At 35.9% G+C, this 14900-nt stretch overlaps 1 protein-coding gene across 4 annotated transcripts in view; it reads left to right on the forward strand.

Annotated features, from left to right (window-relative positions):
• Window positions 1-14900, forward strand: part of LOC127647329 (protein sidekick-1-like) — a 474624-nt gene that overhangs the window by 219255 nt on the left and 240469 nt on the right. The gene's annotated exons all lie outside the window — the stretch shown is intronic.

Consider the following 14900-nt stretch of genomic DNA (forward strand, 5'->3'; position numbering starts at 1 on the left):
ACAGCATATGGGTTTTGAACAATTTAAGTCTGAGTAATTAGTGAGTAAATGAACATTTTCCATTTTTAGGTGAACTTCTCTTTTAACTGGGGGCTCATTTTTTGAGCACAGACCTGACAAGTTATACTCAATATAAAATAGTCTTTTTAAAAGAAGGAGATGCTGTACAGAATTCAGAATAATTATTTAGAACAAAAAGAAACTATTTAGAAAATCTTAAAACCTAATACAGGCCCGTAGCCAGCCTAGTGGAAGGGAGGTTCTTTTTTTCAAAAAGTGGACCTTTTTGCAGTTTTCTCCCTCATTTTGTATTTAATTATGAGGTTCAAATACTTCATTTTGGTTTTTATGCACTAATTTGTGCTGGATTAGCTTGTCTGCTGGTATCTTAACGAGCATGCTTTTTTGTGCACTGAAAGTATTTACTACAATGTTGTCAAATTGCTTACCAAGCATAACAACCGTACCCTGTTCGGCAGTCTTTTTGAACACATGTTCAATATTCTGCAACAATGACGCTGCTGCCTGCTTTCTCTTCCATCTCTCCTGCTCTTTCGCCTCACTGATGTAGAGTGGTAAAGTTTGATGTTCGACATTTGGTTTCGCAGATGTAAGGGACCATCTTAAAACTCCACTCACTACACTAAAACATAGGAGATGTCCACTCATTCATTCACGTGCAAGTTATACATGAAAAAAGATATATATATATATATATATATATATATATATATATATATATATATATATATATATATATATATATATATATATTTTTTTCAATATATATATATTTAAAATACATTTTCACATTCAGAATGTTCTAATAACTTCCCAGAGGACAGACAGACAGACATACTACAGGTGAGATTACTTATATAATTCATCATATTTTAATAATCTCACCTGTAGTATGTCTGTCTGTCTGTCATCTGGGAAGTTATAAGAAGATTCTTAATGTAAATGTATTTTACAGTTTTTTTTTTATGTATAACTTGCACGTGAACTGAATGAATGAGTGGACATTTCCTAAGTTTTAGCGTAGTGAGTGGTGTTTTCAGACGGTCTCTTACAAAGGACAATATGAATGAATCTTCCAACTACCCGAACTCCCCTGTCTACAGGCCTGTAATATTTGCATTAAAAATATTACATTGTCCTTGCCACAATCTAAAAATGAAATTGTTGACACAAGTCACAGGTCTTACCATGTTCTAGCAGAGATTATTTAGCAGAGACGGGCCACTCCAATTAAAATTAATGGGAGAAATTGGATGCCCAACCAAGAAGCTCTAGCACCAAATAGTCAACGGATGTAGGAAGGAAGTCCCGCCTTATAGGTTAAAGAATCAGTCAACTTTTAGATACAGACATCACCTGCCAATCATCTCGAGAACATGCATGCACATTAGCTATACAAGCCAGGAAAATTGTGCTTTTAGGGTAAACTGAGATAAAGAAGCTTTTTATTTTATAAGGTATTGTTAATCACTGATAAAATTATAGAAGAGCACATGATGACATGAAGTTCATCAATAATGGCTCTTCCAGGAGCAAAGACCAATAAACATCATCAGGGTAACACATGTGAAATTCAAATAATGCAGGAAACATGAACTAAACTACATCAAAAATAACACAGAACACGCCAATGTATGCAACTGATATTACAAATAAGAAGAAACATAACGACTCCCATAAAATATAATTAAATAAGATGGGTCATGCAGGGAATTGTGGGAATGCCTGATTATGGTTTTTCACCGTAATTTTAACAATAATTTACTCTTAAAAAGTACATGTTCTCTCTTGTTAAACAATTTAAATTTTTACCAGTTTTTTTTACATTTTAACAACATTTTATTGTAAAAACTATTGCAGTGTCTTTTAAAATATATTTTATTTTTACTGTATATTTTAGTTAATACTCGTTAATCAATTCATGTTTTTTTCTGTAGCATTTTTACACTCTTTTACCGTTAAAATTACAAACATTTTTTACAGTGCATGACGCTAACACTCTTAACCTGAACTGCTTGCTGATGTGCAGCACATCAGCCCCTCAATTTATATTGTGGTTATGGCTCTGCTGTAGATTTTGTGTGTGTGTGTGTGTGTGTGTGTGTGTGTGTGTGTGTGTGTGTGTGTTTGAGGGAGAGTGCACAAGTGTTTTTCTCCCACTGCCTTGTAACAGAAGTGCAATTAATGCCTGTTCTTGGCCCTCTTTAATCTTGCTTTGGTAGTTCCTCCCTGCCTTTTAATTAGCAGCTCACCCAGGCTGAGATCGACTAGCCTGATCTGATCCACTGCTATCAGTCAAGTGTCTTTCATCCCGACGAGACCCAAATGAAAGCCCCATCACAGAGACACATCTAATGACTCACCTTTCAATCCGCAAATACAGCTGTGGGCCCATTTGAGAATTGCATTTGATATCGGCGGAAGGTGTAATTGAAAAGCAAGCTAACTGAGGTAAATGTAGAAATAGACTTGCACTAGAAATTATGTACAATCGTTTCCTCTCACGGTTTCGGGCTTTGAACTGAATATTTAACAAAATTCACTCAGTTTGTTGTCTTTTTTTCTCTACAAAAAAGTTTGCTGCAGAACTGTGCATGGCAGATAATCATTTTCTTAATTAGTTATTTTTTCTTGTTTTCTAGTAAACATATTTAAACATCCTTTAAACAAGATATATTTGCTTGAGAAGCAAAAAAGTGTAAGATAAAAAGTTTATATATAATATATCATCATAGAATATATCTTTATTTAAAGGAATATTTGATTCAAAATCATAATTTACCCTCATGTCTTTCCAAACCTGTTTTACTTTTTTATTATGCGGAACATAAAATGACATTTGTTTAATGAATATCCAAGTCTGTCTATTCAATACAATGTTAGTTGATATTGAAAATAACTCCCATTTAAGCTATAAAAATGACACAAAAGTATCAGTAGTCAATGTGATTCATATTCCAAGTCTTCTGTCGGCAAACAAGAGGTTTTTGTGAAAATCTTGACATAATACCTCCTTTTGTTTTCCATGGAAGTAAGAAAGTAATTCGGGTTTGGAACAACATGACACATTTTTCATTTTGAGTATTCGACTACTCCAAGAATAGTTGATTTGCTTAAAGGAATGTTCCGGATTCAATACAAGTTATGCTTAATTTGTGGCACAATGATGATTATCAAAAATATTAATTTCAACTTTAAAAAATAAAAGCAAATATCTGTATAACTGTGAGGCACTTACAATGGAAGTGAATGGGGCCAATCCATAAAGGTTAAAATACTCACTATTTCAATATATAGTATTATACTCACATGACGTAAACAATATGCATGTTAGTCCTTAAACAGGCAATGCGCACAACAAGCTACTGTACACACTCTTTAGTTTCTTATGCGGGTATGAGAAAGTGAGAGATTTTCTCACCCAATCATGCTATTATTTATCGTAGTTGGGTCTCTTTACTGTGATCGTTAAGTCATAGATTCTTCTATGGTGCTGACAGTGATTATTAATTATATATTAATCTTACTTTTCTTCAGTAAAAACAAAACAAAAAAAACTATAAAACTGTGAATATTAATTGTGTAAGATGTGGAAGAAGTAAATTAAGTAAGATGTTATTCATGCTGTTATTTAGCACATTTTAAAGTGTGTGTATCCCCTAAGGTACGTTGCCAGATTGAGGGAAGAATAGGGTTAACATGAATTTAGTGAGATGAAATCACTTATTAACCTTTTCTGTGTAAAGTTATATCCAATTTTACAACTTTGTTGGCATGGCGACTACACGCCTTTAACCCTAAAACAATCTGATAAATTATAAACTTTTAAAATTATACAGCCTTTTAAACCCTCCAAAAATTCACCCCATTCACTTTCATTGTAAGTTCCTCACTGTAACCTTGATCTATGTTTGTTTGTTTTTGTTTTGTTTTTAGAAAAGGAGAGACGAGTTTAAGTTATTTTTTGTCGGAATCAACATGTACAAAATAAATATGTACAAAATTCTGTTGATTTGAGCTTTACTTTGTATTGAACACAGAATATTCCTTTAAAGCTGGGTAAAAACATGCATTTGGTTGGGATGCATGTTGGGTGGATTTCTCTGTGTGCTTCAACCCCAGGTCTAGCCTACAGATGTAGTTAAGGTGCCTTGGCTAAAAGCCAGTTCAATAATTAAACCGGTGCTTTCCTGCCAGTGCATTGACAGAATATTGCATCATGACGAAAAGCAGGCCGCAAACATAAAATCAATATGCCACTGCTGACAACGTTCCCTGTGTATATATGCAGCCGAGAGGGACGTATAGGGGCACTAGCGTGTGCCTGGAAATCTATACCTATGAGAACCTGGCAGTCATCCCAGACAGCCCTGTTTCATTGACCTTATATGTGTGCCAGCTGGAGTCTAAAGATCTAGACTCGAACCCAGAGGCTCAAACAGCCCATAGGACGATGGAATAATATAGAGCAATCATACACCCAGCCAAGCCCATTAGCACACTATTGGATGTGATGGAACATCCTTAATTGTTCAGTGGCAACGACTGAAGCAATGCAATCAGCATAGCCATTTAAACGGGCACTATGCGTTACTGGGCAAAATACCTAGGATGGACTTTTGTAAATTGGGTTGTACTATATAAGCACTGGACAGGCATGGTGATTACATTAACTGCCCTTGCAGTTTTCAAAGTTTATCCATGTGGTAGGATCTACGGCCCTGAATCAATATTAACATGGTCGGACATGCAGCCTAAATTTATTTTTTAAGTCACACTGGCCATCCTTTTGGTTGAGCCCTGTTTACTATCTACATTATTGATTAATAAAAAGGATTTGGGCCACAATTCCATGCTGTAGTGTTGCTTTAGCCACTCTAACATATCTAGTCATTCAATCTCAAGCTGGCCATTAAGAATGCTGGTAAGAAAATGCATCTCATTGAAATGTGGACAGCAGAGGCACCACTCCGTGATAGAGCTTGAGGTGGTCGTATTTATTCTGGTGTGGCTGCATACATTTTCATTTCAAGTGTTTGCTCCCTTTGCCCTGCAGATTTCTTGCTATCAGCATTCTGAATTTCTTTCCTCTGAAGTATTCAATATATTTATCAAGCTATGCTGTTTGACAAAATATATAGCTGAAGATTAAAGAAAATAGATTTTTTTGTTCAGGTTAGATTAATTTTAGTAAGTTTCAGCAATAGTTTTGATAGTTACACTATCAAACAAAAAATAACAAAAAGTTAGTTTTGATAGAAAAGGTTGTTTTTTCATGACACATTTCTATTTTATTTTTAGTTTGAGTAGTTATGGTTAATGAGATGAGGAGCCAGCAGAAGAGTTTAGACTTAGATATAATTTAAACAAGACATCTGTGTTTTTATATTACTCTGTCATATGATGAATGCTTGATGACTACAAAACATTTTTTTTATGTTAATTTGTATTTTAATTAGGTTCAAATAAAACTGTTTTTTAGCTTAGTTTTTCATTTACTTTAATTATTGAATTTCTGTTTACAAAAATGTTTTTAAAACAAATATTTTTCATCTTGGTTTTAGTTTTAGGATATGAGAACAACCCTGCCTAGCAGTACATCAACATGGAAGGGGGGAAAAAATGATGCAGTCTTATTATTTCTGAAACTTTCTCTGTTTTGCAGTTTCAGTTTTGCCTTGGTCTCAGAAGTGTCCCTTTGTTCTGTTAATGTAGCATGAAATAAGCGGCCATGTGGATGGGCAGCAGTGCTCTGTGTGATTCCTATCACTGTTGCTTGCTGAGGGATAAACGTGCTGCAATCCAAATGGTCCAAAGATATTTTTCATCCACGGCTGTGTGCTTATGGCTTCTTCTTATTTATCTCCCTTCATTTTTCTCTGGTTTTGTGGTATTTTTTCTTTTCTGTGAACCAGATAGTTGTTAAAGCAGAGAGGTCTAGAGGTGAATACCAACGCAAGGGAGGGCAGCAAAGCACATGCCTTTGAAAGTCACTCTTATTGTTCCACCCTGGCTTCCCCTTTAGACCGCATGAAACTTTCATGATGGCGATAATTACCCCATTGGCTAGAAGTGCTCTCTGTTGCCACTGCAGATGAAAGAAGAAGGTTGGAAATACGATATTGTGTCTACCTCTCATCGCTTTGTCCTTGCATCCTCCTCTATCTTGCTGAATTTTTCATCATTCATTATTTGAAATCTTTGATGTTTCTACCCATTACGAGCTATTCAAACTTCCATCGTGCTCCGCACATGAAACTGCTTCCACACTAGAATCATCCTGTCCAGAGTACCACCAGCAAGAAACATGACAATATAGGAAGTTTTCAACAGGGCTGTGGTGTTTGTGCTTCTCTATGTAGACACATAGACTGTCAGACGACAGTGATAGCTGACATGTACCATGTTTTTAGCCCACCATATGTAAACCATGTAGTCTTTTTGTGAAGGGGCTTTGGGGCCCTCCGTGCCTGATCGAAATGAACTGGAAAAATGCAGCTCCTTAGAGACTTAAAGAGTGTAAATGGGACTTACATAAATTGTAGGAATAATATATGAAAAACTGCAGGATTTGAATGGTCTCAAATATGTTGTAGACCGAGATGCATAAAATGAGAGGTTTAAGCTCTGTTTCTAAACCTATTGAATTGCTTACCATGGAAGACTTCACAAATGCACTCCCAATGCAAAGGCTGTTTAAAAAGGTACTTTAGGCAGCACATTTTATGCTGTCTCCTAAGAAACATTGTTTTAACCCAATTCTATAGCTCCATTGCATGGGTGTTCCATTCAGAAGTAGTCATCCCTATGCCTACCCCCTTTTAAGACTTTATCCTCCACTGTGAGAGGGGGGCTGAAAGGTGTTTGGGCTGAAAATAACAGCCATTCGTAATTCACTTTTTAAGTCATTCATATTGACCATTCAGTTTGGAATGGCCCTACGGCTTGGCTGTAATGTTTGTTTTCCCATCGAAGTGCCCTGCGAACGCTTCTTTATGCTGTTTGAAAATCGTGTACTGTCAGAGTATGTACTGTTTTTTATGAAGAACACTTTTCTTGTAAAACACTTGCTGGAAATATTGAATATATCGCTTACTTATGAAAAAAGTAGGATTTGGAAATACTGTTTTTGGCATACTACTGTATATAGTAGGGAGGTATGGATATTCAAATGCAGCGGATGTATCCTTTGCAGATAAGACAATCCCAGAATGCATCATGACAAGCTCTTTGAATTTTTTTTTTTTAATGTTTAATGTTCATGAAACAAAGGTCAATCTAATAAAACAAATCATTATTTCGTTCAATATTTGTGTATGTTATGCATTTATGTTTATTACAGTATCACATTGTTAGCTTAGCTACATGCTAACATCAAACTTTATTGAAATCAATTTTGAGTCACTTTTCTCAAATGCTTATTTGGAATAAGATGAAAAATACAATATTTTAGACTGATTAGAGCTAAATAATTGAAAGAGATTCAACTGGTGATTCGACATTTTAATAAAATGCTAAGCTAAAGATTTTTGAGATTTTGATCCCCATTCAAGTAGATAAGATCTGTGCTATGACTACAAAAAAAAAGTTGCCTTGGAATGTTACAAAGATGGCAATTAAGTGGACATAAAAAGGACCACCAAACAACAATGGTTATGGGTAGCCTCATTTTAAAACCCCAGGAATCTGATTCCTCCAAAAATTTGTTATCAGGTGTGCATAGTTGAATTATGTCGCTTATTATGTCGCTTTATCCCTTCAAATCAAGTTAGCTAGATTTTTTATTTCCTTTTATCAACAGTTTGTCATCACCACCAAAGGTTGTAAATGACATGTTAGACAAATATAATCTTGAGGAGACTGAGAAATATCTGTCCTATAACTCACATGAGGTTTCGAGCCTCCTGGACTTCACTCAAATACTCCTGCTTACTGGACACCAATTTAAATCAATGTGGTTTGGCTCGAAGCAATTAAATGAAAAATGACGTAGGCTTGGTTAATTCAATAGAGACAGTTTTTGTGGCCTGGTTTTAATACACCTGCTGGCCGGTCAGGCCCCTTTATGAAGTTAATTATTGAGAGGCATCATCAGTCAGCAGGGGCATTTGTGGGGTGGGCCGCTCTACCCAAAGGCTTCTGCCCACATTACTCTTCATCCACTCTCTCCTCCACTGTTAACTATATTAGTCTTTTGACAGTTAGGATTTTGCCCTGCTCTAAAGACCATAATTGCTGGTTACCAACTTATGTTGTATTTTGGATGCTGGTGTGCTGGGGTCACGTCCTTGCTCAACCAGCTTCACAGAAAGACCATGCTAGCTGACCTTAGGGGTTGGAATAGAGAGGAACCTTGCGATAAACTATTATGTTGACATCCGGGTTGCATTATAATGAATTTTTATTATATTGCTCTACTATACGTTCAGTGTATCACAATTCAAATCTAACATATTGCAATCTTTTACTTACTTGTTTCTCAGTCATTTGCATTGGACTTTGGTGCTTTACACACCTAGTGCTTAAGTTCTTGCCTCATATCATCGTGAATCTATAGAACGTAGAGAATCTAAAAGGCAAAAAAACTGTGAAGTGTGAAGTGAGGGAATATTATAGCTTGGTCTTCCAATGTATATATATCATTACCCAATGTATTTATCATTATCATTACACTTCCACGTAAGATCTGTGCAGGCATTCTTCCAAATAAAACAAGTCGTATACTTGTGTTCTTGGCTTGTTCTGAGTTCGCATTTTGGTTGAATAGAAATAGGGAAAAGTGTTTTTGAGCAAATGTCGCAGTTCATTACCAAATTAATGTGATGCTTTACTTTGAGTGGACCAGCTAGACCTGCACCAAACCAACCAGCATGAAAATTCATGATGGTCTGAGCTGGACTTTTCAGCAGGTTGGTTAGCAAAAAAGTGTTCCACTTTGTCTAAGACACCAAGCCACCTATCGAAATGTTCTCAGAGGCCAGTTTATAGTTGCTTTTGAGTAAAAGATTTCCCGAACTTTTGGTGTCTGGTGAAAGTGCATTACGTGGTGCTGCAGTTGCAGGGGCAGAAGGTTGCCACAGAGAGCCAGTAAACCATGAAAGGAGTCTGCGCATACACTTTTGTCTCTACATTCACTTCCAACAATGAAATACAGCCATAGGAACAGGAGGGCTTTGTCATAGCATACAAGGTAAAATCAGAACTGAGTGAATACATACTGTAAAGCACTCATTCTGCAAATACTACATAGAAGCCCAGCACACTAGAAAGATGCTGCTGCTTTCTTTTTAATAAACATGAGAGAAAAAAAGAGATGCAAGTTCAGATAAGAAAAAAGTAATCAAAATAAATAGCCCTCTCTGATCTCTCGCACCCTATTTGCCTCATGTCCACATCCCTTTTACAAAGTTGAACTGTCGGCCTGACAGGAAGCTTGTTAGACACAGATAAAGTACATTTTTGATTGCTCACAGGTGGAAGGGTTTTGTGTATTTGAGAGCAGTTTGGGTTACACTGTTTTACTGGCAGCTCCGCTGGACCTGTAGTGTGATTAAATGTTTCTAAAGAATGATCATTGACTCCAATTACACATTAATCAGGACCTTTATTGAGTCGAATCATGAGATGATAGATAATTGCCTTTTCACTGGCTGTTCTACTGAAGATTTCTGAACACAGACAAAAGAACGGCAAAAAATGCCACCACTTTTTCTAAGTTGCAGTATTGAGTGGTGATTTGACCACAGCCCACTACTGCAGAGAAATTAAATTATCATAATAGATTGGACTGAATTATGAACAGAAAAGCCCTATGATCTTCTATACATTCATAAGGCAATTTCCACTTTACAGTACACTTTGGCATTCTATTACTTTTTGTAGAGCATAAATATAGGCACAAATCACATGTTTTGTTGTTAGACTTGTTTTAGTTTATTATGTAATCTAACATAGTGACTTTGGCCTGACCCACCTCATAGGTCTTGGCCTTCTTGACTTTTGTATTGATATTCAGGTTATTGTAATATTACATTTTTAAAAAAAATATTAATGGATAATTGACCCAAAAATGAAATAAAAATTCTGTCATAATTGACCCTTATGCTGTTAAATCTTTCTTCCATGAAGCACAAAGGGAAATGTTCGGCAGAATGGATGGCAAGGCCTTAGTCACCATTTTGTTTCATTGCATCTTTTTTATATTCAATCAAAGTGAACCTTGAGGGTAAATGATGACAGAATTTTCAATTTGGGTGAACTATCCCTTAATAACTAACCATCTTAGCTAACTATCAAACTAACTTCCAAAAGCTTAATATTTAGCTGTTATTTTTGTACCCTATACATGGAAAGTGTCATATAGCAAAATCTAGTGGTTGGTATTGTAACAGAAAAGTCTCTCTTTGACAGTACTGGAACTACTGCCTTTCAAAGAGCATTACAGAAATCACAGAAGATTACGCATAGTTCCGTAACCGCATTCAACAGAGGAAAAACTGGACTGAACTGGCTAGATGTGTGAACGAAATAGACGTTCTGTTTGTTGGTGGAAAAAATGAAAAGGAAGATATCTATCTTGAGCATGTTTATCCCTCATTCTTCTTTTCAGTGAGCGACCAGCTCTGTCACTCAATCCTTTTATATGGTGCACTTCTGCTCAGCCCCCATTTCATGTCTGAAGACACACGCGCCCATCTCAGTCAAGGCAGCCGACAGAAGCGTGTGGGTAGACAGAAAGCAATCTGCTCTGAAAAGGAAGATTTAATGTGTGACATATTGAAACACTCCATAACAGCGGCAGACATGGTGACGTGGAGTGGCAGACAGTGGCGGCAGCAGCGCAGATTTCATTGTGATGAGGCAGATTAATTTAGTCTTAAAGATGAGCTGAAAATGTCAGCCTATTATGCAGCACTGACTTTTCTTTAGCTGAAATCCCATCAGCGCAATTAGTTACCTGTTGAGAACACAATTCACTCTCAGAGAAAAGAGACTGTCCATTCATCCAGACTGTAAGGCCATTTAGCTTTGACTACAAACAATAAAATCACTAAGAGTTTATACGGTGGGAGGCATTATGATTTTGATGGCCTCTCAGCCTTTTAATGCGAAGTCCATTACTGTCATTCACAGCATTATAATTTTCTTTAACATATTTAACACATTTTAATGATTTAATGTCTTTAGTTAGTCATGATGGTAGTTGCATGTCTAGATATAGGTTAGTGACTAGGGATGGGTCATGATGGGTGACTAATTTTCCAATAAATGACTACTCATTTAGCAAGTTTTAGGTTTTTTCATATATTGTTTGTTTTTTTAGCTGTGTTGCTGTATTTAGTGTGCCGACAGGATGCTCTGCTTTAGCTGTTAGATGGTTTGCATGTTAAAACACCAAAAATTAGCATCTTTTAATTCATCCTGTTTAAGACACCGCCAGTAAAGCCATACACATTCAGAAGGATTTTGCATTGTTTTTTGAGCATCCCACCTTGAGCTTTGCATTTTTTAGATGGCATGTGAAGTTAAAAAAGTAGTTTTATGACCCATAGTGCTCAGTCCAGCTGTTTATATATATATATATATATATATATATATATATATATATATATATTTTATAATTAGAAAGGTTCAATATTAAGATAAGCTCAATTGACAGCACTTGTAGCATCATTTTGATTAACACAAAAACTTAAATAAATAAATAATAGGGTTACAGTGAGGCACTTACAATGGAAGTAAATGGGACCAATTCAAAAACATTAAAATACTGTTTCAAAAGTACATAATTTCAGTGTGATAAAATCACTTATTAACCTAACCTTTTTTTGTACAGTTATATCCAATTTTACAATTCCGTTGCCATGACAACATAATGGTATAAAACCCTAGAAGGACCATAAAAATGTTGATTAAAACAAATTTGCAGCTCAAATAATACACAGGGTTTAATTGAAGAATTAATGTAAGTGCTTTTTTACAATAATGAGCTTCACATTTCTGCTTTTAAACCCTCAGAAAATTTGGCACATTTTCTTACATTGTAAGGGCCTCACTGTACTATGAATTTAATTTTTTGGTAATCAACATTATGCCACAAATGCTGCTGTTTGAGCTTAACTTGTATAGAACCCGGAATAGAAACAAAACCTTTGCATGTTTAATTATGAAGAATGGGATATTTTTGGAAACCAATGGCCCAATAGCAACTGAGTCTGCATTAACTATTAAGTATTGCAAATCATTCTGAGAGCCATTTGTCATGCAAATAGATTAGATTGAATAATGCAATAATGCATAGCCTACTGTTCAACTCATAAATAACTAATTTATGCAATTGCAAAATATTTTATTTTAAGATAATTAATTAAATAAAAGGTCAATGACGATTAAATAAACACAGTGAACTTTTAACATTTTAAATGGCAGCTATAAGCCAGTTTGCCAAATTGGATATGAAGCGTAAGAAAAACTTTTAATTGCTTCTATTTTCTTCCAGACGCAGTTTTTCACTCCAGACCTTTGGAAATACCTGCTAAGCTTTGTGTTGGATAGCTTTTAAGTCTTAACATGCTTCCCAAACTGTATGCTAGCTGGAGGCTGACTTCCAGGCAATCACATTTTTAATTGAATTAAAATAAATGCTACAGCGGATTTTGACAAACATGGTCGTTGTTTCTGTCCACCTGTCACACCACGATAGTTCTAATGGAGCAGGAAAAGAAGCTGTACCCTGCGGAGTCCAAAGCTGCTAGATAGATCAAAAGACTCGTGGCTTTTGCACCTCCACAATGCTTCTTGATGGCTACAGGCCAGTTGTGCTCTCTTGATCTTTGAACCATTTTATCAGTGTTTCCCTTCTTCGTATCAGTGAGCAAATGCTATGTCCTAGCATATAGCATAGTGCACTTGCCTGTGGTGTCTGTTATTTAGCCTCATGGCCGCTTGTACACTGTCAATCAATTTGGATTTTTTTTCTCTGAAATGTGCCAGTGATCGGATCTTGTTGCATGCATGTAAACAGCAAAAACACAAACAGATCTGATTTTTTCACACCGTATTTGGGTCACTTTCAAATGTGAACTGCAAAATGGTGCTGAGATATGCTGAAGGGGCAGCGATATGCAGAAAAGCTTGTTTTTAATAAAATGTATAACAATAATTTAAAATTCAAAAGGTCCATAAAGATAAGAAAAGCTAAATTATTTAAAAACAAAAAGCTCAAGCTTAATCTAAAAGCTTACTTTTATTGGCCCTTGCTTCTAAAATATTTTGTGGTACCCTTACTAGGGTTGAGTGTATTCTGGCTAAAAAAATCTAATATTGTGTGCAACAGGTAAGGCAAAGCCTCTAGGATTAAACCACTTGATTCTTAACAAAAGTCAAACACTTCAACACACTGTTCTTCTAGTCAAATGAAGAGTTGTATAATAATAATCATAACAAGAAATTGTAATTAGTACATGTAAAATACCTAAAATAACCCATATTTCAGACCATTTATAAATACACAGGAAGTGTCACAGATAATAGGCAGTGCAAATAGGCTAATAGGCTATGATCAAGTGAAAAGACTCATTAGCCTACAATTGCATTTGTGATATCCATGATGCCTCCACAGCCGATCATTGGCATTTTTACACCTCGGTTAAGAGCAGGGTACCCAATTTTACCAGCCACTTCAACAGCTGCCACCCGTGCATTTCAAGTCTAGGCCTTCAGTGCGATTCACGCCATTAAGAAAACACAGTTTCACAATGAATACAATCATACATTACGTGGCAGTGAACTAATAATACCAATTGACATTTTAAAAACATGTCCACACATGAAAACTAGATCCAAGGAGGTCTAATACCAAGAAAAAGCTCTCTAATAATATTTGCGATTTACATGTTGCTTGCAATAATTTTTGTTTCGTCAGGGTACATGGTTATTTTTCAAAATTGTATCCGACACTGAATGCTCAAAGAGCCTAATTTACACTTAAAAAAATCCTGACGTTGCTATAACAATGCAAAAAGCACTTACTAATTAGCTTGAAGTGAAAATCAGTCCTCCTTTCCTGTTTAATGAATCAATAACACGATCATGCAGAACATCTCAGATTTTTAAATTAATACGGATCTCTTACTCAACGGCAATAACAGCAGTGATGACAGACGACTCGTCAGCATCTCGCGCTCTTTGCTTTCAAATGAAATCACTTAAAGCGGGATTGTGTCACTCAAGGCCAGCAAGAAGTCCTGGACTGTGACATATCCTAAAGACCACACCCACAAAGAACAAATAAATCAATTTGATTGGCTGATGAATCTGACAATCTGACTTTAGATGCCCATTCATTTGCACTGTTTAGGGATCCTATGGAAATTCTATAGGCCTGATGTGGTAGAGCTCAGACATACGCACTGTTTCGGCTAAGGAGCTCGGCTTCGGGCATGTGATTTGTGAAACAGTTGTCACACTTTGCTTGTAAGCAGTGAGGAATAAATTCTGATTGGATAAACTTTTAGTTTTTTGCTGTTCGTTTGTAGATGATTTAGAAGTGGAAAGAGTTGAAAATACATAGGCAAAAATGTCAATGAAAATGAAATGATGAAAAAAATATTTATTCATTAGGCATGTTATGCCATTATACACTATATTACAATCAATATGCAGTGAAATGCGAACTGCCGGTTTTAAAATGATATAAATGCAGAGCATCTCCTAAAATGGCCTGAGATCAAAACTGTGATAAGCGCTCACGCTGCTCTCGTAAGCATCATCAGACGTGCACAGGCCTCTTTTCATTCGTCTGTTCTTTAAAATATAATCAAAAATGTTCCTTCAAGCACGCATCTTTTGTCTAAGCAATGACATGTCTTGTCAAATGT

Source organism: Xyrauchen texanus, chromosome 8 (assembly GCF_025860055.1).
Source record: "Xyrauchen texanus isolate HMW12.3.18 chromosome 8, RBS_HiC_50CHRs, whole genome shotgun sequence".
Lineage (NCBI taxonomy): Eukaryota > Metazoa > Chordata > Actinopteri > Cypriniformes > Catostomidae > Xyrauchen > Xyrauchen texanus.